At 45.2% G+C, this 25,871-nt stretch overlaps 1 protein-coding gene across 3 annotated transcripts in view; it reads left to right on the top strand.

Moving 5' to 3' along the window:
• The window catches only part of SQOR (sulfide quinone oxidoreductase), a 71,494-nt gene that overhangs the window by 10,657 nt on the left and 34,966 nt on the right, over nucleotides 1-25,871 (top strand). The window contains exon 1 of one of the 3 annotated variants that reach the window (XM_054716259.1): nucleotides 8,651-8,715. The exons of 1 other annotated variant lie outside the window; for it this stretch is intronic. The gene's annotated coding sequence lies outside the window, so the exon portion shown is untranslated. Of the gene's footprint in view, nucleotides 1-8,650; nucleotides 8,716-9,046; nucleotides 9,209-25,871 lie in introns of those variants that run through there. One more of the 3 variants, XM_008143102.3, reaches the window with a different exon arrangement.

Here is a 25,871-nt window from a genome sequence, read left to right as displayed (position 1 = left end):
TATTATTGTTTTTTAGGCTCCTCTAGCATGTTGTTTTTATTTTTTTTAAATCTTCATCTGAGGATATTTTTCCATTAATTTTCAGAGAGAGTGGAAGAGAGAGGGAAAGACAGAGAGAAATGTCGATGTGAGAGAAACACATTGATTGGTTGCCTCCTGCACACGCCCTGACCAGGGCCCAGGCTGGGAAGGAGCCTGAAATCGAGGTACATGCCCTTGACCCAAATCAAACCCAGGACTCTTTGGTCTGCAGGCTGACACTCTGTCTACTGAGCCAAACCAGCTAGGGCTGTTCTGTTTTTCAAAGTTTTTTTTTTAAATAAGGTATTTTAAAAAAAAATTAAATATATTTTTATTGATTTCAGAGAGGAAGGGAGAAGGTGAGAGAGAGAGATAGAAACATCAATGATGAGAGAATCACTGATTGGCTGCCTCCTGCACGTCCCCTACTGGGGATCCAGCCCCCAACCAGGGCATGTGCCCTGACTGGGAATCGAGCCATGACCTCCTGGTTTATAGGTTGATGCTCAGCCACTGAGCCACACTGGCCAGGCTCAGTGTTTTAATATGCATTACCTAAATTAATAATAAGGATGCTACTTAGGAGTTCATTTCCATGCCTGCTAATCCAGGAATTCAAAGAAGGAAATAGCAGTGACCAGTGCCCAGGTGCAGTCTTCCTGTCAACCATATACCTGTTCTCATTGGTTGCTGGGTTTTCCCCCTTGTTTTGTCTAATTGCTTAGAGTATTTTCATCTCTGGCTGGATTTCTAACCTCAGATCTACTTCTAGCTCATTCCCAAGCCTAAGATTCAGATCCCCAGCTGTGTTGAGCATCTGTTTCATGCTAGGTGCTGTACATAGGTTATCTTGTAACAGCAGCCGTGGGAGGTTATCACCATAACACCATAGTCTCATCACCATTTTACAGGTGAGCACATTTACAGATGAGGACACGCTAAGTCTGAGTAACTTCCCAGGTCATACAATTCAAGTGGTGGAGCTAGGATTTTACTGTGGAAAAAACCCAAAGTACCACCTTCTTAGAGAATTTTCTTAGGCTGGAGACACTAGAAACAGAGATAGAGATAGACCTCAGGAGCTTTACTTCGAATATTTTGATAAAACTGTACCAATGATAGGGAACTATATGGATAGACCACTTCATCTTCTAACCTGATAATATTGGAAGAACCGAAGTGGAAAGAGACATGAGTGTCCTGTTAGGAGAGAGCCTAATGGGAAGAATGCCCAGAACTCTTGATTTTCCTGGACTGACAGGGAAGTTCCACGCCGCTCTGGTAGAAGGAAGCAACAGTGAGGCTGGAACTGAGTGAGATCGGCTCAGGATTCTTCCCGTGAGATGATGCTGACGCTGGAGTAGACAGCAGAGAGGCCAAGCTGCTGGGAGAAATGGGCAAATCCAGAACGGCCAGGACGTTCCTATTACGGCTGTTTTGAGACATTTCAGCACCACTGTAAGCACCTGAAGAAAGCGATCTTTGATAGTGCCATGCTGGGCCTGCATTTTTGGGTCTTCGGTTTATCACTCAGCTCTGTCTCTCTTACACCTTTATGGCTTTGGGGGAAATGCACAGTAGGATTAAAAGCCAGGAGGGCTTCTGGTCAGTTCTCCCTGGAGGGCTCTAAGCAATTCAGTTTCCCTCCGGGTAGACATGCTGACAGGAGGTGATCCCTAAGGCCCTTCCAGCACCAACATTCTGAGACACCGTCTATCCCAGGGGTCTCCAGGAGTGTTGGCTCATGGGCTGCTGTTCTCACTCATCATGGCTCCAGTCCATCTACTCGATGCAGTGACAGCATCCAGGCAGTGCACTCATCTCAGATGAGGTGTTTCTGACCTTAACTACCTCACAGCCTGGGCCTCAGAAATTTACCCTCTCCGAATGGGGGAGCAGGGAAGAGATTGCTTCTGAAGGAGGGCAGATGCTCCTTTCCTGTGTGGACCGAAAGTGTAATGGCAAGGAGAGAGGAGGCGAGGCCCACATGAGTCACCTTGCCCCTCTGCAGGCCACCCTGAAGCCCACTTACTCTGACTCACCCGCTTCTAGCCAGGAGTGGTGGTGGTGTCCTGAGAGGCACCTTGTGCCACCTTACAGGTCAGACCGGTTATTACAGATGCAGACCGGGATTTAAAGCAGGCTGGGTCACACCCAGCCTCATCTTTGTTCTGGGCTCCAATCATAGCTGTGAGAATGTCTCTCACACACCTCTAACCACAGGACTGGAACCGACGAGGGGCTCAGCTGGGATGCTCTGAGGTCTGTCTGCATTTGCACCGAGACATGCTTTCTACATGCTGCTCCTGGCCAGTGGCTTACTCCTGGGAGACATGGGACTTCTCCGATGGGCCACTTTGGCTCAAGGACTGCCCATTGTCTTCCCTGAAGCTCTACTCTGCAGTTTAGGATGCTTCTCTCCAACCTTCTTTCTCCTCTTCACTCCGATGACAATACAGGAAGGAATAAAGAGGCTGAGGGACGTGGGCATGCTGGAAAGGCTCTATTATGTAAGGCCAAAAGGCCCCCCAAAGGATATGTGCCAGGAGAGGGCACACAGGACACGCCATTCACCAAGCCATCCAAATGAGCTGGTGAGAGGGGCACCAACGTCACTAAGGCCAGGGATGAGGGAAGGAGAGCCGTTTACAAATTGAGCTTGATAGCATTTGTGGGGATGATAGAGGGAGGAGGTGGCTCTTAACTGCCAGAAGTAGGAGGCCATAATTACCCAAAAGGCAAGGTTGGAGGGCAGTCAATGGACTTGACCAATAAGTTGTGGAGATGGTTAATGGTGTCAGTTTTGCATCTAGGGTCAAAATAGGTAGACAGCTGTTGACAGGTGTGCTCCTTAGCATCCAAAACGGATGAGCAAACTTTTTAGGTAAAGGGCTAGATAGAAGTTTTTATTTATTTTAAATGCTTGAACTGACTTTATTATAGCAGCATGAAATACAGAAGACATTATACCTATAGAGGAAGACTGGACAAATCAGAAGGTCCTCTTGGACTTGTTCACTTCCTGGCACTGTCTGCTGACACTCAGAACGTGCTCGGATTCTTCCTCATGAACCTCCTGATCACTTAACCTTTCCACTTCGACCTGGACATCATCTTTGGTGCCTCGAAGCAAGGTGGTTTCTGTGCTCTCACAAGTCACAAAATCAGCCATTCTTCTGTCTCAGATAGGCCAGAGAATTCTAAAGTCTAGATGTTTTCTGCCTACTTAACCTCATCAGGCTCAATCCTTTGACCAATTGCAAAATGAAAAGTCCAGGGAAAAGCTAAAGAAGAGTTAACTGGCTAGATGGAAACATTTCCGAGGCCTCGACAGCAAATGAAATGGCCTGTTTCTGACCTTTCACAGGGTTTATTTCCCATCCTCTGCAGTGCGTGCATCTTATTGAGACCTGTAGCATACTAGCCCTCTCTTGCTCATCCTGTCCATATGGAACTTCTTTCTCTTCAGTATCTAGTTTAACAGTTGCCTGAACATTAGATAACAACAATAACTATCGTACTGTAGTTACTTTAGTAATTACCATTTATTACCTACCATTTACCTGAGTACTTATTCAATGTCAGGTATAGTTCCAATCACTTTAGCTGTGTTAACTCATTTAATTTTCATAAGGAACCTGTGAGGTAGGTACTTATAAAAATACCCATTTTACTGATGCAGTTAACTGAGGCCTATGAATACTTTCTCTTTGAGAGTGGTGGTGTACAACACAAACATAACCTTTGGTCTTCATAGTTCCACACATACTCTGAGTTACTATAGCCCAAAAGATACAGTTTTTATTCTTCCAAGCATATTCTTGAGGTAGGAGGACAAATTTTATCTCTTTTTATAGATGAGGAAATTTAGGCAAAAAGAATTTCCCCAAACTGTGTTTGAGACTAAGTTTCTGAAAAAGACAATTCCAGATTCAGTATTTTTCTAGATCCTAGATCCTAGGAGACAGCATCTGGAGAGTCTGCCTGCCATACCCTTGCTTTTCAGCACTCTTTAATACACACACACACACACACACACACACACACACACATTTATTTATCAGAGTTCTTTGTTACTCTCGAACTGAGGGTTTTCACTATTATGCTACCTTGCTTATGTATGTAAAAAACAATATATGTAGTAAGTTCTTATATTTATGCAGTCTACAGTAGTCATCTTCCTTTTGTTTTGCCTGCCTAGTATTCAACCCTTTTCCCCATTTGGGGGGAATACCTATCACAAGTCCTGGTCAAGTATGCTCTCTCCCTGTTCTGACAGCTATGATGCTGGCCTTTGGCATAGACTTGATCAATGGACACTCCCACCGAGGACCTGAATTCTCAGTTCATTTATATTTGTGTCACGCCTCCTAGAGTCATTTGTGAAGGCAATGGGAGTATTCTGAGGGTGGCCAGGCTTTTCCTGCTAAAAGATGGTGTGTGATTTCTGCTTTTTGATTCTTCAGAGCTGTCCTGATTCCTTTCCACTTTTCCTGCCATCATTACTCCATCATTAAATGGTTCTATGAACCCCTGAGATCCTTTAATATCTCTCTTCTATGTAAGTTATCCAGATCTGGTTTATTGCTTGCAACCAAGAATCCTGATTGAGATAGAGTCTTTATAGTTTGTGAAGCACCTCCATATACATTACTGCTTCTGGTCTTAAAAACCACTTGATCTTCTATGTAACAAATGAGGAAACGCTAGCTACTCTGCCTGACAGCAGCTTTTGTTATTTGGTATGTAGGATGGCTGTGAGGAAAACGGCACATTTGGGAGGTATGGGGACTGCTTTGAGAAAACCTGGCATAATACACGATCATTGTACTCTGTCTGCCCACCCCCCCCTGAGGTTCTGAGACCGCTGCGTGGTCCGGCAGGATGAACACTGTGTGTGCTGCCTGGTCCCTATAGTAGGGACATAGAAAGAACTCATCCCCAGGACCCCACAAGTCTCACAGCAGTTCCTTAGAAGCTGGCGTCACCTTGGCTGGGCTGCTTTCTGAGCTAGGGAGGGATTTGCTGGGGCGGGGGAGAGGAAGGGTGAGCTACTTCTCTAACTACTTACTCACCCAGGGAAGATTTGCTGCAGGGAAGGGATGAGGTTGGGGCTTGCTGATTCGGCAAAACAGAGGGTACTAATGAATGTTGTGTGTCCGCCCTGGCTGGTGTGGCTCAGTTGGTTGGGCATTGTCCTGTGCACTGAAGGGTTGCCTGTCTAGTTCCCCTGCTTGATCCCCAGGAGGCAGCTGATTGATGTTTCTCTCTCACATTGGTGTTTCTCTCTCTCTCTCTCCCCTTTCCTTCCTCTCTCTCTAAAATCAATAATAAAAAAAATGTTTTAAAAGCCCTAGCTAGTTTGGCTCAGTGGATAGAGCGTTGACCTGCAGACTGAAGGGTCCCAGGTTCAATTCGGTAAAGGGCACATGCCTGGGTTGTGGGCTCCATTCCCAGTAGGAGGAGTGCAGGAGGCAGCTAATCAATGATTCTCTCTTATCATTGATGTTTCTAACTCTCTTGCCCTCTCCCTTCCCCTCTGAAATCAATAAAAACATATTTTAAAAAAAATCTTAAAAAAATAAAGTTGCATGCCTATGAAAACAGCCTCTTTACCATGCTCTTCCTCCTGGCCTGCCCTTTCTCTGTTTCATTCCCTATTCTTGCCCAGTTTCCTGTTGCTAGTTCTTCCTGCTCACTAGCTTGCGTGTTTTCCCAGAGCCCTGGTGGTTTGCTCTTCATTCTTTAGGATGTTGTTAAAATGGGGTGTGTTGCTCCTAATGCCAGCTCCTCCTATCACTTCCTCTTCCCACGCTTAATGATGCTTCTCCTGGTTTCCCATCCCCCCAAGCACATGTTTTGCAATTTTGCAAGCCCTATATGGATAGCGGCCAAGTCTGATTTTGTTAGCAGTATATGACCAGGCAGCAGGCACAGGGCTTGCTTGATACATAGCAGGTGGGATTAGATGAAAGAACACTGCGTGAGTGAGTGAGTGAGTGAGTAAACTCTCAGCCCCCTTCCTGCCTGCCTGATGTAGCAGTCCCTGGAGGGGAGAAGAAGGAGTCTTCGGTGAGGTTCTAGAATGAATACATGTAGAGCCCCCAGCATGTGAGATCTGCTCAGGACACTTAACTGAATCTGATTCCACACCCACCAGCCTCAAACCATCGGCAAGCAGCATGTCTCCTCTGATCTTCTCCTGCCTGCAGTCTTCCCATGTAAACCAGGGCTTCTTAACTGGGATGGGGAGGGTTGTGTGACTGGGATGTGAAGTGGGGCATTTCTGTTTGTCAAGATGATTGAAACATAAACATGGCGTTTAGAGGTAGGAGTCAGGCCACATTCTGATTTGTGTGGACAGTGCCATACAACAATCGTCATGAGTCCTGCATGATTCCTGGTGTCCCCACCTTTTGCCACAACATTCAGGTATGAAAAAAATATATATATTTTTGTAAAATAAATTGGATTCTAGCTGAGATAATTACAAATATGCATAGGATGAAATTTCCGGGAATTCATCTATTGGTAAAACTGAAAGAAGATTATATTCATTTTGTTCAGAGCTTCTTTTTTTTTCTACCATAATTTATATATATATATATATATATATATAGATATATATATATATATTATTATTATTATTATTATTAAAATACCTTTTAAATTAAACTTATTATGGTGACATCTATACATATAAAAGCCTAAGCTACCGTCACAACTGAAACAACCTAACGGACAACCGAACAGGCTGTGTGGGGTGACCAGGTCGGCAGGGGGGTTTGTGAGGGACGACCAAACGACTGAACAGCAGGCTGTGTTGGGTGACCAGGCCAGCAGAGGGGGCAGTGAGGGGCAACCAGGCCGGCAGAGGGGGGCAGTGAGGGGCAACCAGGCTGGAGGGGGGCATTTGGGGGCCACCAGGCCGGCAGGGGGAGCAGTAAGGGGCAACCAGTCCAGCGGGAGGGGCAGTTAGGGGTGACCAGGCTGGCGGGTGGGGGGGCAGTTGGGGGAAACCAGGCCAACAAGGGGGGCAGTTAGGGGTGATCAGACAGGTAGGCAGGTGAGCAGTTAGGAGCCAGTGGTCCCGGATTGTGAGAGGGATGTCCAACTGCCGGTTTAGGCCCTATCCTCCAATCTGGGATCCCTCGGCCTAAACCAGAAATCAGACATCCCCCGAGGGATCCCGGATTGGAGAGGGTGCAGGCTGGGCTGAGGGGACCACCCCCCTTCCCCATGCATGAATTTTGTGCACAGGGCCTCTAGTTAGTTAATAAAATTATATAGGTTTCAAATGTGCAATTCTATGCTGTATCATCTACTAGTATATATTGCATTCAGTGTTTACCACCCAAAGTCAAATCTCCTGTCACCATGTATTTGATCCCCTTTATCCTTTTCTATCCCCTACCCCCTTTTCTTCTGATAACCACCATACTGTTGTCTTTGTCTATGAGTTTTCTCTATTTTGTTTGTTCATTTGTTGCTTTCAGTTTTATATCCCACATATGAATGAAATCATGATTCTTGACTTTTTCTGTCTGACATATTTTGCTTAGCACAATATTCTCAAGATCCATCCATATTATTGCAAATGGCAGTGTTTCATCTTTTTATGTGGTTGAGTAGTATACAGTATATGTACCATATCTTCTTTATCCAATCATCTATTGAAGGACACTCTGGTTGTCTCCATGTCTTGGCCATATATCTTTGTGAATAAATGTTTCCAGGCAGATAACCAGAAGAAGGGTTGCTGGGTCATATGGTAACTCTAGTCTTAATTTTTTTAGGAGCCTCCACACTGTTTTCCATAGTGGCTGTACCAGGCTACATGCCCACCAGCAGTGAAGGAGGGTTCCCTTTTCTTTCAGAGTTCTTTACCAGAGTTGTTCCCCATTTCAGAAAATCATGTAATAGAAGCAATCCTGCAGGTGGAACTGAGTTGCCAATAAAAGTCTACAGTCTGCACTTGTAGCTATAGTGTTCATAGTGATTTTATCATAGATGCAGTTCGTCCCATTGACTGAAGATAGAAAACATTGATTGTAACAAAATTTTTTAAAAATTAATTATTCAAAAGTCACAAAACAAAATGTAACAGAAATAATACTTTCAAGGACTCTTTAGGAGGCAAGTTTTTAACATATCCAAAGTTGCAGTAAAACTTGTGGGGCACCCTGTATGTATTATTAAAAGGGGCTGTTATGCCCGGCCAGTTTGGCTCAGTGGTTGTGAGCCTATGAACCAGGAGGCCAGGTTCAGATCTTGGTCAGGGCACTTGACTGGCTTGTGGGCTCCATCCCCAGTAGGGGGCGTGCAGAAGGCAGCCAGTCGATGATTCTCTCTCATGATGTCTCCATTCTCTCTATCCCTCTCCCTTCTAAAAAATAAGTAAAAATATATCTTAGGGGAAAAAAGGGGGGGGGGAGGGGGAGCTGTCAGGTCTGGTATTGTGAGAACCACTTACACTGCACCCACCTGGAAAGGGCATTTGCCAACCCAGCATGAAAGTTGGAAGCAACACGGTGCGGAGGGCAGTGGCTGAAAGCCAACCGACCCGGGCCTTACCCCTGCGCTTACCGCGGCAAATACGCCCTGGCCCGTGGGGCTTCGCAGAGCCTCCGTCGTCGTCCCAAGTGTGAAGTGAGTGGGGGAACTGCGGTCTTCCTGAGCCGTCGCGGGAACCAGGTGAGAAGCCAGGACGCCTCTGAGGACCCGACACAAACCCGCAGGGCCTCTCCCCCAGCCCCACCTCCACCTTTGCCCTCCCAGGTGCAGCACCGGGCCACCGGCGGGCGGGCGAGGTGGGGGTGGGCGTTAGCAACAGGTGGCCTCCGTGCCCTCCGCGGGGCGCCGGGCCGCCGCCCTCCAGGGCGTGCCGGGAGTGGAGGCGAGTTTGCCCCGAGGGCGGCCCCGGGCCGCTGGACCCGAGAGTCTGGGCTCTGTCCTCTGTGCGCTCACAAAGCCCCGTGCCGTCTGCACTTGGCCTCGGTGCCCGGGCTGCGGCGCCGGGCGGGGCAGCGGCGGGACCTTTCCTGGGGGGAGCCTCGTTCTCCCCGCCTTCAGCCTCCGCCCCGGGGTCGGGCGGGGCCCCGGCCAAGGCCACGAGCCCGGGCAGGGAGCCGCGGCTATTGCTGCGCCAACACCGTACACAGTGGCCCGAGGCTCCGCTCGCCGCTGGGTAAGAGGCATCGGGCGGCCGATCTCCGGCCCTGGGCCAGGGGCGGGGGCCCCGGCGGGGACAGAAAGCACCCCTGAGGCTGGTTGCAGGGAAGGGCCAGCTCTGCTCTCGCGCCTGGGGCTGAGCCTCGCACTTTTCCCCACCCCGTACCAGCAGCTCTTTGCTGCCCCGTCGGGAACCCAGGTCCTGGGACTCGAGCTCCTTCCAGGACTGTGGGGCCTTGGGGGCGCGGAGGGGCTGAGCTGCTAGCGGCGGTGAAAACCGCAGGATCCCGCCCGGGTGTGTGGGAAGTTCTGGCACCTCCCGCTTGTTGACTGTCACTCAGCACCGTCCGGGCACGGTGGGTGCCGGCCTCCGCGGTCAGAGGCTGACGTCAGCCCGCCTGCCCACAGCAGGGACACATTTACCCACCGACGCAGCGCGGGGGACAGGTGGGCGCTCCCGGAGTCAGCTGCCCTGCGGCTGGCAGAGGGCAGAGCATTTAGGGCCCGTGCGGAACTGAGTAGGCGCAAAGGAGACAGAAAGGAATTGCGGTTTCTTTTCCCTCTTGTTTACGTTTCTCTTTTAATTCTAAAAATCCCAACCTAGCTTCTTGCTCAAAGACACAGTGAGCAGAGCCTCTGGATTGGTATGGGCTGCCCATTGCTATAATGTAGGGTTCTGACCCATTTTTGTGCCGTGTACCCCTTTGGCAGGTCTGGGGAGACTAAGGACCCCTTCTCAGAACAATACTTTCAACGGTATAAAGTAAAAGGCACAGTATTGTAAAGGAAACCAGTTTCAAAACATTTGTCAAATATTAAAATAATTTATTATGCAGTAATGTATATGCCTTTACAAGTAATTCATTAAATAAGATCTATCAGTGGATCTAATAGCTGCCATAATTTTGAAGTAGTAATGAGCATAAACGATATTTCAAGATATAGATAACACCTGTAATAAAAGAAAATAACTATGATTTCTATTGGAGATGGTCATAGGTACAGCTAATAATTGCTGTGGTTTGTTGTCTATAGTGTGTCCCCCAAAATGTATATACTAGTATACACTTTGAATAATGATAAAGGCATTTCATTTCCAAAATTGAGCTACCAGATGTTAAAGTGTGTATATGGTTTTGGAGACACTGTATATATTGAAGAAAGTGTTAACTTCCAGTTAGAGATTAGTGAAAAATAAAGATTCCCTGATAGTGGGAAGGGCACTGCCCGGGAGTTAGGTGGCATGGGTTGTGGTCTCGACTCTTCCATTGACTAGCAGTCTGACCTTGGCTTTTTGAACTTCTTTGTGCCTTTGCTTCTTCATTGTACAGTGGAGATCTCCGTCATGCTTTACCATGCATTTAAGTTGCCCAGCACTGCATCTGTCACAGAGGGGTGAAATAAGTACCATTTATTAGAACTTGTTTGTCTCCTTCACTGGACTGCAAGCATATAGCCATCACCATTACATTTCCAATCCTGGTCCATGGAATGCACTCGATACATATTTTTTGAATGAATAAGTGGATTGGAGAAGGTTGCTTGTGGCTGCATCTGAAAAAACAAAATTCATCAAGGAGAGAGATGGTGGTTTGAGGAGTAACTTTAAAATTTGGGCTTTTTTATTTTTATTTTTAACTGGCTGAACAAATATGTAAACAACACATCTGGAGCTGAAAGTGCCTGAAACATCAATCAGAGCTCACGGGTCTGTGTACGAGTTTGTGGCTGGTGTCCCACCAGAGAAAATGAAAGTGAGGAGACCTTTCAGAACAGTGACTCCTCCATCTTGCTTGTGTCCAGGCTTGTTAATACCAGATGTTGTAACACAGGAAGTGTCTTATAAGGAATGAAGACAGACCCATGATGAAGCATTTCTGGGCAGAGATGCACATTTCTCTTTTCCCTGCCCTGCTACGTAATAGATAACCCCTCGTTGACCCTGAAGGCTTGGTAAATGGGAGAGGTGACGGTAAATTGCTAGAAGCAGCCCAGACTAGGCCTGAAGCCAATTAGTTGCTTTTTAATTCCCAGCCTTAAAAGTCTGTGTAATCCAACCAAATGTGGATGGTAATAGGAAGAAGGAAAGTACTAGTAGGTCCAGTCAGCCATCCCTGTGATTTATATTGTGAAAGTGCTACGTTGGGGCAGGAAGATGGGGAGAGAGCTTTGTAAAGAACAGGGCATTTAGAACACACTGGGGCTAACTATGCCTATAACTTTTGGAGGGCAAGTACTGGACTAAATTGTGTCCCATCAAAATCCAGTACCTCCGAATGTGGCTATTTGGAGATAGGGCCTAAAATGGTAATTAATGTTAAATGAGATTATAAGGGTGGGGCCCTAATCCAATATGACCGGTGTCTTTATAAGAAGAAGAGAACCCTAGCCAGTTTAGCTCAGTGGATAGAGCATTGGACTGTGGACTGGGTTGCAGGCTCGATCCCCAGTAGGGGGCGTGCAGGAGGCAGCCGATCAGTGATTCTCATCATTGATGTTTCTATCTCCCTCTTCCTTCCTCTCTGATATTAATAAAGAAATATATTTAAAAGAAGAAGAAGAAGAAGAGAGCCTAGGGACAGGCCTGGTTATAAGCCCTTGTCATTCTTTGCTGCAATGCTTCACAGCTCTAGCAATCTGTTAGTAGAGCAAGTATTCCCATTTGAGTACCTGCTTGTGAACCTCTTGCCCTTTTCCACTCATTTAGAGATCACAGAATTTTAGAAAAGGGAGGGACCTTTAAAGCCACCCAGTGCCATCCTTTATCCGTTGATGAAGAGAGCATGCCCCAGAACGGTTAAGGACCAGCCCTGCCTGGTACTACCTGGGGTGTGATCCTGGGTCTCCTGACTCCTGACACACCTTCAGACAAAGCTTTACTGGGATGGGGAACTGTGCCATTTAGTTAGACAAAGGGAAGACATGCACGTAGGGAACCTGGCACACCTGTTACCTAGCCCTCACCTCATTCTGTCCTAACCTTTAAAGGAGTTTGGCATCTCTTTAATCCTTTTCGAAACAGGTGTATAACTTGTAATTAAAGAGTCTTTTCTCATTGTGTTAAGTAAGACAACACACATTGAATTTTGGGTGTGAATAATATGCTTGACTAATTGGGTAGTCCTGTTTACCCCACCCTTTAGAGAATTCTTGTGTGTGAGGCTCTGAGTGGGAATCCCACCCAGCACTCCTGAGGCTGATGAGTAATTTCATTGTGACCATTGAACAGATTTAGGAGACGAGGCCCAAGCTTATCCCTGCTTTGTGATGGGACCCAGTTAATTCCACATCAGGCCTCCCTCTCCTGTGTGTGGTGTTGTATGCTCTAGGGATGCGCACACACAAGCATATGCAGACCTTGAAAGGAAACCTCCAGTATACTTGGTTAGAGGCCAACTCTGAATGATGGATTTGAAAAGGGACTAAGCTGTGATGATTTACACACTAGAACGTGAGTGGTCAAGCTCCCACTGGCTAAAGCAAGCAGAAAACCAAGGCATATAATTCAGTCAAAACTTCTTTCAAGTTGAAATAATCCACGTGACTTATTTTTTTCTGCTTCTGGGGCCATAATGTAAGAACTTCCTTTCTGTAAATATAATTTCTATTTTCTGCTTAGCAAATGTATGGCTTAGTGAAATGGTCAGTGCCTCCCTGTATTATAAGGCTTTCTGATTGTAAAATGAGTATAGGTTAGGGACATTTGTAGTATGGGGCTCGTGTGAGAGGCAACCAATGGATGTTGGTTGCCTCCCACACTGTTGCATTGCCCAAGTCCTCATTAGTAACCCTTAATCAGTGACTTTTTAAATGAAATTCCTACATTTTCCCCTTAGGGAACTAAAGAAACTCAGTGTGGCCCTAAAACCCTGAAACATCAGGGAGCTGTATATGGTTGTTTCTGTTTCCTGGATGGTTTGCTCCTGGTCCACTACCAAAGCCTTGCTTCACAGCTTAATGTTTAAACAAATACTTAATAATATTTAAACAGCTTCGGAGGTAGAGTTCCAACTTGGCCTTGCAAGGCTAAATGAAGGCTGCTTCTCTCTTTGTTCCTTCCCTCCCTTCCTCCCTCTCTCTTTCTCACCTGAGGATATGTTTGTTGATTTCAAAGAGAGGAAGGGAGAGAGAAATGTCAATGTGAGAGAGTTCTTTTGCCCCCCTACGTGCCCCGACTGGAGATCAAACCTGCAACCTAGATAACTTTCCTGACTGGGAATGGAACCTGCAGCATTTTGGTGTATAGGACGATGCTCACCCAACTAAGCCATCCCATCCTGCCAAAGCTTCCTTCCCTTCCCCTCCCTTCCCCTCCCCTCCCTTCCCTTCCCTTCCCTCCCCTGCCCTGCCCTGCCCTGCCCTGCCCTGCCCTTCCCTTCCCTTCCCTTCCCTCCCTTCCCCTCCCCTGCCCTCCCTCCCCTCCTCTCCCCTCCCCTCCCCTCCCTCCCTTCTTCCCTCCCTCCCCCCAAAACACACCTGTTAGAATTACTATTATCAACATTAAACAAGTAATATAAGTGCATCTTCCTTCATCCTAATGTTACCCCAATGCATTATTGGGGTGACATTGGGATGAAGGAAAAGCATCTTCCTTCATGGCAGTCACCTCACCCTACCTGATTTAAACAAATCCTAGGTACATTTTCATATTCTTTCCTTAAAATGCATTCACTGACTGTTCAGATGGAAGATGTTGCATGCCTAACAAATGTTTGCTCTGCTCCTCTCCTTACATATCCACTGAACTGTCATGTGGCATCTTATAAGCAATTTAATGACATATTACTATAGAATGTTATAATTATGTGGGTGAGTGGGCCAAATTCTTGAAACCAAATAACATAGCTACAGCATGATTTTTTAATGAAATAATTACTCTGGAAGAATACAGCACCTGGCCTTCCTTTGTCACACTCTATCACCTGTTGTGTTGAAACGTCAGATAGCTTCTCCACCAAGGAAAGTTTTCACATCTCTTTATCCTTTAACCTTGATAAGGGGGGAGTGTCACCAGCCAGAAGTGCTCAGAAAGGTGTTTAAGGAAAGAATCTTCTACAGGGTATAAATACAGGGTGTCCCCCAAAAAATGTATACACACTTTAACAGCTGATAGCTCAATTTTGAAAAATGAAATGTATTGTAATAAACACTGCCTCTATAATTATTCAAAGTATTTGTATACATTTTGGGGGACACTCTCTATATGCCCAAATTCAGGTTTATACTTAAACTAATCTTGTCTCAATCATAGAGAGGCTAAATTTGCAGAACCAAAAATCAGGAAACATAATCTAACCTACATTTTTATTTATAGATTTATTCCCTACACAGATGCAAATTACATTACATTTAGCTTTACTGAATATGTGAGGATGTCATTATGGAAAGAACAGAGTTACAGGAAACCCACATGGCCACAATTCTGCTGTATCTAAGAATGTTCCCACGGTGCTCATTGAGTACATGCTACATACAAGGACCCATGCTGATGGGCACGTTTCCCACCCCGATCCTGCTCCCATTCCCAGTCTATTAGCTTTAGGTGCTGAGGGAAGAACAGCAGAGCTTCTCAGCTGCTGAAATTGTAGGTCAAGAGTAAGGTGAGTCACACTTCAGGGGAAAGTTATTTTAATGTTAGAAGGTCTAATTTAAATATGAGAATGTTAAAGGTTGTTAGATGTGTGCACATCTTTCTCTTTCTAGCTTGAGAGAGGATGTGTCTCAGCTTTGTTTTCCTCCACACTCAATACGGTTTATTTGAATAAATTAAGTTCTACCTCCATCCATGTGTACACAGCTGATGTGTAAAGGTACTAAATAAATCCATGAATCCATTAATTCATTCCATGGTCTGAAAGTTTGTAACCCCCTCCCAAAATTCATATGTTGAAATCCTAACCACCCTCAAAGGTGATGGTAATAGTAGGCGGGGCCTTTGGGAGATGATTTTAGATCATGAGGATGGAGCCCTCGGACATGAGCTGACTGCTGAATGAACAGGGTCCAGAGAGACCCTAAACCCCTTTTTCTATGTGAGGACACAGGGGAAAGGCACCGGCTACCAACTGAGAAGAAGGCCCGCACCCAACCGTGCTGGCACCTTGATCTTGGACTTCCCAGCCTCCAGAACTTTGAGAAATAAATTTTTGTTGTTTATAAGCCACCCAGTGTGTAGCAGCCCAAACAGTTACGGAGATCCTTCACTGTGCCAGGTGCTGTGCTAGGTACTGGGAGGGAGGGGGACAAAACAGTGAATGTGTCACATCAGGTCCTATGCTGACAGAGCTTACATTCTAGTCACTAGTGGAATCTAGTGGAATGGAATACATATTCGTCCCTCATGCCCCCACTATTATACCCTCCTGAAATGTCCTTTCTTGTTTCCTACTTTAGCCATGGCCCAAAGTCCTGCCCAAGTCCCAGCTTTTCTAGTTCCTCCAGCCCAGGTTGATTCTACAAGTCTCATTATCCATTTTGCCCTTCTTGGAATTTTCTTGTGCTCACTCAGTTATTTGTTGGCATTTTGATGCATTTATTTCCCCACAGAGATTGAAACCTCTTGGTGGTTTCAGATACTGATTATAGACTCTGGTCCCGTCTACCCCCACTGACACACTTAGGAGTATCTGGGCCCTTCTTGTCATCCCCTGGGGTGGTCCAAACAGAAAACTGCTGCAGTCTGCCAAGAGTGTAGCATGGATCTCTCTGGCCACCTCCTCAGGAACAGTTGCAAAAAAATGGGGTACCATTATTTTCCAACACCTGTATCATCTCTGGACTAGTGGAAGCAAAGTTAGGTTTGGCTTCCAAAAATCTGGACTGATATTCCATCTTAGATTGTACTAGCAGAAGCAAAGGGCAATGCAATTGATATGAGCTAAACACCTAAGCTGTTTTGACAAGAGAAGGAAACAGACGGAATCTGAGTAGGAGGTAAAGGACTGGCAGCACTGGGGCAGGGGAAATGCTATGGGAAGAACACCAAGAGGCGGGAATAGCGTAAGTAAATGAACCAAAGACATGGTGACTGCCCTCCAGACCTCTCCCCAGCCTTCTCCGCCCTCTCTGAGCCCTGAGAGCTGACCTGTAAACAGGGTGGGTATCATCTGGCTTCCCTTGTCCTCTGGTTTCCAGTTAGGTTCAACCGGTGGGAGGCACCAGTAGGTTTGAAGATGGAGAAAGAGTAAGATTAGGATATTTATTCCTCAGACCCCTCCCTGCTGAACCTCTAATAATCACTCCCTCTATTTGCTTCTTTGGGCCTCAAAGCAATACAATTGCTTCACCCCTCTCGGTTCCCCGTAACCTGGCCCACACTTTTGTAAATAGTTATTTTGTTAAACCTTTCTTAATAACATGTTGGAGTGTGCCAACTGTTTCCCAGAGATCCTTGCTGATGAGGAGGGAAGGCCCAGAGTAGGTTTGGGCAATGGAAGTCCAACCAGATTTGACCGATGCAAGGAGTAGACAAGAAAGAAATATCACAGCCCGATTAGAAAGGGTCATGTTCTGGAACTGAAGCTTTTTATTGAAAAATCAAAGTTTTGAAAAGTGACAGAACAGAGGGGCAACTCTGAGAAAATGAATCTAGTGTGAGGGAGCCAATTAAATTGGAGGAAAGACAAAATCAGTTCTGTGAGTTAGGAGACTAATGCAGTGACCCAGGTGTGAGTGATAAGGGCCTGATTAGGTGCTGGCATTAGAAATACAAATAAAGATTCAGATAAGACCGAGGAGGAAAAAGAGACTGATTGGATGAGATGTGGGAAGGGCTCTTGGGAAGAAAAAAGTCAAAGTTGACATCCAGGCAGCTGAAGAGAGAGAAATTATGTGGGCAGAAACAGGAGAGTGAAGGGAAGGACCTGTCTGGGTTAGTTTGGGAGTTAGGTTTGAGGTCTGGGAAGTGGAATCACCTAGAATGAGGATCACATAACTGTGGTCAAGGAGGAAGGCAGCCTAAGGCAGATGTCCGCTGGGAACAGGGAGAAATTTGGTTTCAGGGCTTAATCTTAGATAATTGTAATCCCATCTAAGGGCCCAAAGTAGCCACCTGCAGGCCCAACGCAGACCAGAGCTGTGTTCTGTCCGGCTCACAGTGTTCTCTTAAATTTTAAATTAGTGCCAACATTAAAAATTTTGGGTATCTCACAGAAAAAAATCAAAAAAATCTCCTCTGACAACAATGGGCCCACATGTTGACACTTGGCCAGAGCTGAGTAGTCATTGCCCATCTGGATCCGGCTCGAGGATCCTGTTCACCCCACCCCACGTGACCTATATCATTTATGTCACCTGCTGGGCCCTGGCACCCATTTTGAGCATGTGGTCCCTGCTAATGGCAGTGAGAGTCCTTGGAAGTTCTTAACAAAACAGATGTCTTTGGAGACACCCTGGGAAAGTTGAGAGGATCAACTGGATGGAGCAATTCAATTGAGTTCAGCATTTTTGAGTCTTTTCTAAGTGACTGGCATTGTGCTAGGCACCGCAGCGCCTGTGATGAATAAGAAGAGTCTGTCATTATGTAATAGTAACAGGAAGGTCCGTTAAGTGGCTGTTTCAGAAATTCAGTCATGAGTGAGGGCTTAGAATAGATAATGAGCACAGAGATGAAGGTGTGAATGCAAAACAAATGTTGATGGAATTTCAGTGACAAATTAGCTATAAGGGATAAAAAGGAAAGAATATGAACTATGACTTTGTTCCGTTTGATAAATGAAGAGAGGGTGTAAGCAACAGTATTGGATTACTCAAAGTGTAGTAAAGGTTACACAGGCTGCACCCTTCCTCTTTCTTGCACACCTGCTCTTAAGTAATGGCAGCGCTATCATCGCCTGTGTGTTCAGGAACTGGATTGCTATTTTGTTAACAAATAAAGAAAATGGTCCTGGCTGGTGCTCAGTGGTCAGAGCATCAGCCTGTGGACCGAAAGGTCACAGGTTTGATTCCCGGTCAAGAGCACATACTTGGGTTGCAGGTTCAATCCCCGGTCTACCAATCGGGGCTCGTGTGGGAGGCAACCAATGGATGTGTCTCTCTCACGTTGTTTTTCTCTACCTCCTCCCCTATCCTCCCTCCCCTTCCAATTCTATCTGAAAAATCAATGGAAAAAAAATATGCTCAGGTGAGGATAGGAAGAGAGAGAGAGAGAGAGAGAGAGAGAGAGAGAGAGAGAGAGAGAAGGAGAAAAGGAGGGAGGGAAGGAAGGAAGGGAGGGAGGAAGGAAGGAAGGAAGGAAGGAAGGGAGGGAGGGAGGGAGAGAGGGAGGGAGGGAGGGAGGGAGGGAGGGAGGGAGGAAGGGAGGAAGCAATCTTAAATTGCTTATAAGTGCCACATGACAGTTCAGTGGATATGTAAGGAGAGGAGCAGAGCAAACATTTGTTAGGCATGCAACATCTTCCATCTGAACAGTCAGTGAATGCATTTTAAGGAAAGAATATGAAAATGTACCTAGGATTTGTTTAAATCAGGTAGGGTGAGGTGACTGCCATGAAGGAAGATGCTTTTCCTTCATCCCAATGTCACCCCAATAATGCATTGGGGTAACATTGGGATGAAGGAAGATGCACTTATATTACTTGTTTAATGTTGATAATAGTAATTCTAACAGGTGTGTTTTGATTTACACGGGAGACTACTGCCACAAAGGAAAACGCTTTTTCTCAGTTACCTGAGAACAGGAGGCATGGTGCACCATGTAGGGCCACATGGGGAAGCACCCAGGTTGGTCAGGAGGCAGAAAATTTGAGGAGAAAGCATGGATAAGAACCTATATGTGGTTTTTGTGAGGCAGGGGAATAGACTGACCAGATTTGGGATTGGCTAATTTGAATAATTTTCATGGGCTCTGGGATGTGGGGGCTGCCCTCGTCATCTGACGTCTGGTCCGGGATGATTAGGGCAGAGGAATATTGCCCTCGGTGAGTAAAAGCCAGATGGAGGAGGTGGTTCATGTATGGGCTCTGCGTTGGTTGGGTTTACTTATCAAAGATGTGCTCCCAGACAAGTGGTTTATTGTCTTTAGGAAGTTAGCTAGTACTGGGAGGGGAAGTTTTTAAAAAATTTATATTTTTTAAAAATTATTAAAAAAATTAAATGTATTGGGGTACCATTGGTTAATAAAATTATATAGGTTTCAAGTGTGCAATTCTATAATATATCATCTATATATTGCATTGTGTTTACTACCCAAAAGCAAATCTCCTTCCATCACCCCCGTTTCCCTTTACTACCCCCTCCTTCCCTCTGGTAACCACCATACTGTTGTCTGTGTCTGAGTTTTTATTTGTTTGTTTGTTTGTTTGTTCATTTGTTGCTTTCAGTCTTATATCCCACATATGATGAAATCATGAGGATCTTGACCTTTTCCTGTCTGACTTATTTTGCTTAGCATGATATTCTCAAGATCTGTCCATGTTGCCACAAATGGCAGTATTTCATCTGTTTTATGGGTGAGTAGTATTCCATTGTATACATGTTCCACATCTTCTTTATCCAATCATCTATCGAAGGACACTTGGGTTATTACCATGTCTTGACCACCATGAATAATGCGGCAACAAACATAGGGGTGCATATGTCTTTGTGAATAAATGTTTTCAAAATTTTTGGGTAGATACCCAGAAGATACTGAGTCATATGTAACTCCATTCTTAATTTTTTTGAGGAAACTCCATACTTTTTCCATAGTGGCTATACCAGTCTACATTCTCGCTAGCAGTGAATGAGAGTTTCTTTTTCTCCACAACCTCTCCAACACTTGTTGTTACTTGTCTAATATTGATAATAGTAATCCTAACAGGTATGAGGTGGTATCTCATTGTAGATTTGATTTACATGGGAGGGGCAGTTTTGTTAGGACTATCAAAGCCCTGAAATGTCAATCATAAAATACAGAAAATTAAAAACTAAAAAAGATTGTCTAATCCAGTGCCATAAAAGTGCCACACATATGACTGCATACTTTACTTGCATGCATTTCAGACTAAGAAGAAATCATGTTAAGGAACCATAGCATTTATGTTTGGCAATTTCTTGGCACCCAACATGGTACCAATTGGTCACAGTAACAGTTTTCTTTCCTGAGATTTTTCCAGATTTAGACCTGACCTTTTATAGCTTAAGTCAGAGGGTATATTGGTTAATTTTCTGGGTCAATTGACTGGGCTTGGTGTGCTTAGAATTTGGTCAAACAGTATTCTGGGCATGTCTATGAGGGTGTTTCTGGAGGAGTTGGTAAAGCAGAAAGCCACTGTGGGTGGCTTCATCCAATCAGTTGAAGGTCTGAACAAGAAAGGCTGACCCAGGGAGAACCAAGATGGTGGTGTACGTAAACGCCGGTACTCACCGCCTCCCACAACCACATCAAAATTACAACTAAAATATAGAACAACTATCATTCAGAACCATCTGGAAGCTGGCTGAATGGAGGTCCTACAACTATAAAAGTAAAGAAGAAAGCACATTGAGATTGGTCGGAGGGGTGGAGGGGTGGAGGTGTGGAATAGGCTGGTCCAAAACCCACATGGGTTGTTTTTTTAATCAGGAGGGAGACTGACTCTGTGGAGGTTGCCCATGAGGAGCAGAGGGTCAAGCCACACACCAGATCCCCCAGCCCAGGGTCCCAGACTAAAAAGAGAAGTCCCTATAACTTTGGGCTGTAAAAATCAGTGGGGATTGTGGCAGAGTGACACGGAGGCTGCTGGAGACCCGGGTGTTCCTTTTAAAGGGCATGAACTTACTCAGACTCACTTCCTCTGAGCTTCAGTGCCAGGTGGCTTTGCGGGACCCAGACACATACAGGGAGGAACTAGATTGTCTGGCATCGGGGCAGGAACTCTGGGGCGGCTTTCTCCCAGATGGGGGTGCTCACAGGGGTCATTGTTCCTATGCTGGGACTTCTCCCATTGCAGAGCTGGCTGGCAACCATCTGAGTTTCCATCAGCATGACCCACACTATTCACTCATCCTGGTGATTCCTTGAGACCCTGCCCCATCCAATTTGCAGCCCCACCCAAGGTGTTTGCAGCAGCTTTTCCATATGAATGGCATGTCTTGGCTCAGGCTTCAGACTTTGCTAAAATCTCTCAAACAAGCAGTAGCTGGCCTCAGCATGCCCCAAACCTGTGAATAAAAGGCCCAAGACCTGGCACTAGCACCAGCCTGCCTTGCTTCACAGCTGGGCCTCACCTGGGCACTTCCTAGCCCAAATACAAATAGCAGCCATCTGCGGATCTCTGTAGCTCCTGCTGGGTGGCCCCAGGAAGTGGCTGACTTTGCACCTCCCGGAAGGCCCTAGAGTCAGTGCACCTAGCAGACAGCTTCAGACCATACCAGATTACAACTCTACACATCCACAAGCGACACGCTCAAGGGGCAGATTCAGTGAGCACCAAGGCACCAGTGAAGCAAGTCCTGCTCCATAGGGGTGTTTCCTGCATAGCAGCTCTTCCACTGAATAAGAAAGGCTGACACAGGGAGAACCTGGTCCTTACAGCCAATTGGCCTGGAGGTCAGTTGGTCCTTACAGTCAATTGGCCTGGAGGTCAACTTCTTCCAGTGACACCAACAGCAATCAAAGCTCAACTACAACAAGACTGTGCACACAGCCCACATAGGGGTGCACCTAGAGTGCCCAGCTCAGGTGAATGGGGAGGCTGAGCCACTGGGCCCTACAGGACACCTATTACACAAGGCCACTCTACCAATTCCAGGAGACATTGCAGCTCTACCAAATGCATAGAAACAAACACAGGGAAGCAGCCAAAATGCGGAGACAAAGAAACATGTTACAAATGAAAGGAATAGAAGCAAGCAAACTATTGGATACAGAGTTCAAAACGATGGTTATAAGGTTACTCAAGGATCTGAATGAGAGCTTCAAGGGACTCAAAGAGAGCTTCAAGGGACTTAGTGAGACTTTCAAGGATCTTAGTGAGAATGACAAAGACATAAAAAAAGACAAGTCAGAAATTAAGTATATATAAAGAATAACTTACAGTGATTCAACATTAGAGGATTCCGAGAATCAAATCAATCATTAAGAATATGAGGAAGCAATAAACACCCATCAGAAGAGCAAAAAGAAAAAAGAATAAAAAAATATGAAAATAGTGTAAGGAGCCTCTGGGACAACTTCAAGTGTACCAACATTTGCATTATGGGGATGCCAGAAGGAGAAGAGGGAGAGCAAGAAAACCAATTTAAAGAAATAATGACAGAAACTTATCCTACCTGGTGAAAGAAATAGACTTACAAGTCCAGGAAGCACAGAGAGTCCTAAACAAGAGGAACCACATCAAGACACATAATAATTAAAATGCAAGGGTCAAAGACATAGAGAGAATCTTAAAAGCAGCAAGAGAAAAGCAGTTAGTTACCTACAAGGGAGTGCCCATACGACTGACTGTCAGCTGATTTCTCAACGGAAACTTTGCAGGCCAAAAGGGAATGGCAAGAAATATTCAAGGTGATGAGTAGCAAGGACCTACAACCAAGATGACTCTACCCAGCTGCTATCAGTTAGAATTGAAGGTCAGATAAAGAGCTTCACAGACAAGAAAAAGCAGGAGGAGGAGGAGGAGAAGAAGAAGAAAATGAACAATAAAGTGGCAATAAGTACATATCTATCAACAATTGAATCTAAAAATCAAAATAAATGAACAAGAAATCTAATGAACAAAATAAACTAGTGAATAAAATAGAATCAGAGGCATGGAAACGTGGAACAGACTGACGAATCTCAGAGGGGTGGCAGGAAGAGATTAACCAAAGGTCTTACCTATGGACAAAGACAAAAGGGTGGAGGCAGAGCGGGGCGGGGTGGGAACTGGGTGGAGGAGGGGAAAGGAAGAAATCTGTAATACTCTCAATAATAAAGATTTGAAGAAGAAGAAGAAGAAAACAGAAAGGCTGACCTTCCCATGAATTCGTTCAGCCTGTCTGCCTTGATGTGGGACATGGATTTTTTCCTGCCTTCTCACTTTACCTGAAATAGCTTTTCCTGGGACTTGAGCCTGCTCACCTTGGGCTGAAGCTGCGCCATTGGCTTTCCTGGGGGATCCAGCTTGACTGCTGGCTTGAGACTTGTCAGCCTCCATAATTGTGTGAGTCGGTTCCCAGGTGTGTCCTCCATATAACAGGGAAAGTGATAATGTTTGCTTTGGTTCCCTCCCTCCCTCTCTTCTATCCCCTCCAGGTGAATCCTAGTTTTGTCCTTTATTGGCTGTGTGGCCTTGAGGATATAACCAGTGTCCTGCAGCCTGACTTTTTTTTTTAGTTGTAAAATGGGGATGATACTTTAACCTCAAGCAGCTAGCTGGGGCCTGGCACATGGGAGTTTGGTGTGGCCCATGAGGAGCTAGTTTTATAATAGGAATCAGGACCTAGTTTCAGACTGTCCAAAGTAGCCATGTTATGCTAGGCAGGGCTGAAAGGGGGATTGGCAAAGCTTGGGATTGGTAGTGGTAGTTCAGCGAGCCCCAGAGGCATGGGCAGAGTGCTCTAGAGTTCTAGGCATAGAGGTTGATTTACTCAGAAGAAAATGAAGTTTTCTTCAGGGCGTCCCTCTTGCACAGGCTCCTGTGGGTGTAGGGAGCTCTGACGTGTTCCAGGAGGGGAGAGGTGGCCATGTTGTAACCAGGAAGCATTTCTGTGCTTGTATTTCTGATAAATTGCCTAAAAGAGATCTCAGAAGAAAGAGTCCCAAATCTCCAAGAATTCAGATATTTATTGGTGATATTTATTGTGATCTATTTTCTCATTCAAAATGAATATTAACTATTATATATAATTCATATATATATACATATATACATATATATATATCAATAATAATAAAAGGGTAATATGCTAATTAGACCAGACATCCTTCTGGGCGTCATTCCGGACAAAGCTGAAGCTGTGGCCGGAGGGAAGCTGGTGCCAGCAGCTGGGGGAAGGAAGGCCTACTCTTGCACGAATTATCGTGCATTGGGCCTCTAGTATCTATATCTATATCTATATCTATATCTATATCTATATCTATATCTATATCTATATCTATATCTATATCTATATCTATATCTATATATCTATATCTATATCTATATCTATATCTATATCTATATCTATATCTATATCTATATCTATATCTATATCTATATCTATATCTATATCTATTATATATAATGCTTCAAAGCTCATAAAACCTGGATCTGCCCCTGCCTAGAGGCCTGCCCCTCTGGGAGGTGGCGAGGGGGACCACTGGTGTAGCAGGACTCTTCTATCCTCCTGGCCCAGTGTCTGTCCCGAGATCAGGAGCTGGGAGAAGGTGCAGGCTGTCTTCACCTCTCAGTTGGTAGCTCCTGCTAATGCCTGCATTGCTGCTCCAATGGGCATTCGGGCTGCTGACTCATTGTGTAACCTTTGGAAGATCACCTTTCTTCTCAGAGCCTTCATTTTCCCACTTGTAAAGTGAGAGCCCAGTGTGGGCTCTGTGGATTGTAAAGTTTTATGTACATGGGAGGGAAGTCGTAATTGTGTTGCTATTACTTGTATGTCTGTTATCTTGCTATTCTTTGAAATATGCCAAAACCTTAACATTTCAGTGACTAAAGAGCAAAGCCAGTGTCCACTCTGACACTGTTTTTTGATTTTTTTTTTTTGCTGTTTTATTCATTCATGCATTTAAACTTTTTATTGTGGAAACTTTCCAGTATATACAAAAATAGACTACTGAAAGGAATATCCTTATATACTAGTATCTATCAGTTGGCTTCAAATTATTATTGGCTCAAGGCTAATTTTGTGTCATCTACACTCTCATCAGCTTTCACCTCCTGGAATATCGTCAAACAAATATCATGTCATTTTGTTACTGGACCGCTTCTGCACTGGGGCTGGCCCTGTCCAGGCACGGTCCAGGACTCTGCCTGTCAGGAGACCTCCAGGTTCTTGATTCGCCCAGGAAAGATTCCAAGGATGAATCAGAGTGAGAACAAAGCGAGTTTTATTCAGGTAGAGAAAAAGGAAGAGGCCAGGGTGCCGGAAGCCCTGTGAGAAAAGCAAAAAGTATGTGTCTGAGTGGACGTGGGCCAACTCACAAGTGAGCTGTGCGTGTGGTCAGTTCTTGCGAATTTATGGGTCCAAGGGGTGGCGGGGGTGGGGAGGGTTGTTTTCTGGTTAGTTTCACCTCTATCTTGGGTTAGTCTGGCCCTGTGTTTTGTTTTGTTATCTTTCTCCCTGACTAAGGTGATTTAAACCACCAGCTCTTAGGTATCTTTGGTTAGGGAGGATAGATTCTGGTGATTTATCAATTGGCTATTAATTGCTCAGCCTTTCTGTGTGTTCAGCCTTTTGTCTCAGTTTCCTCATTCCATTTGCCAGAAAATTACCTAGTTTCTTACTAACCTGCCTCATTTTCAACTGTAAGAATTCCAGTATGTATTTAAAAGATTATATTGATACAACTATTATACCTCATTTCCACCCCCCCATTTTCTTCTTTTCAATTTATTTAGTAAGCTAAAATTTAATACCATATACTACCCCCTCCCCCGCCCACTCCATTAAATTTAAATGGAAATGAAATTCAGCTGGTAGGCATTTTTTTTTTTTTAATTATCTCTGGTGTCTAACGCTATGAGAACTCAATAGAGGAGTCCATTTGAAATAAATTCTGGTGCTTAAATGAGCAATGTGAC

The sequence above is a fragment of the Eptesicus fuscus genome, chromosome 5 (assembly GCF_027574615.1).
Source record: "Eptesicus fuscus isolate TK198812 chromosome 5, DD_ASM_mEF_20220401, whole genome shotgun sequence".
Classification (NCBI taxonomy): domain Eukaryota; kingdom Metazoa; phylum Chordata; class Mammalia; order Chiroptera; family Vespertilionidae; genus Eptesicus; species Eptesicus fuscus.
The sequence above is the reverse complement of the archived record's forward strand: the minus strand, read 5'-3'. Positions and strand labels throughout refer to the sequence as shown.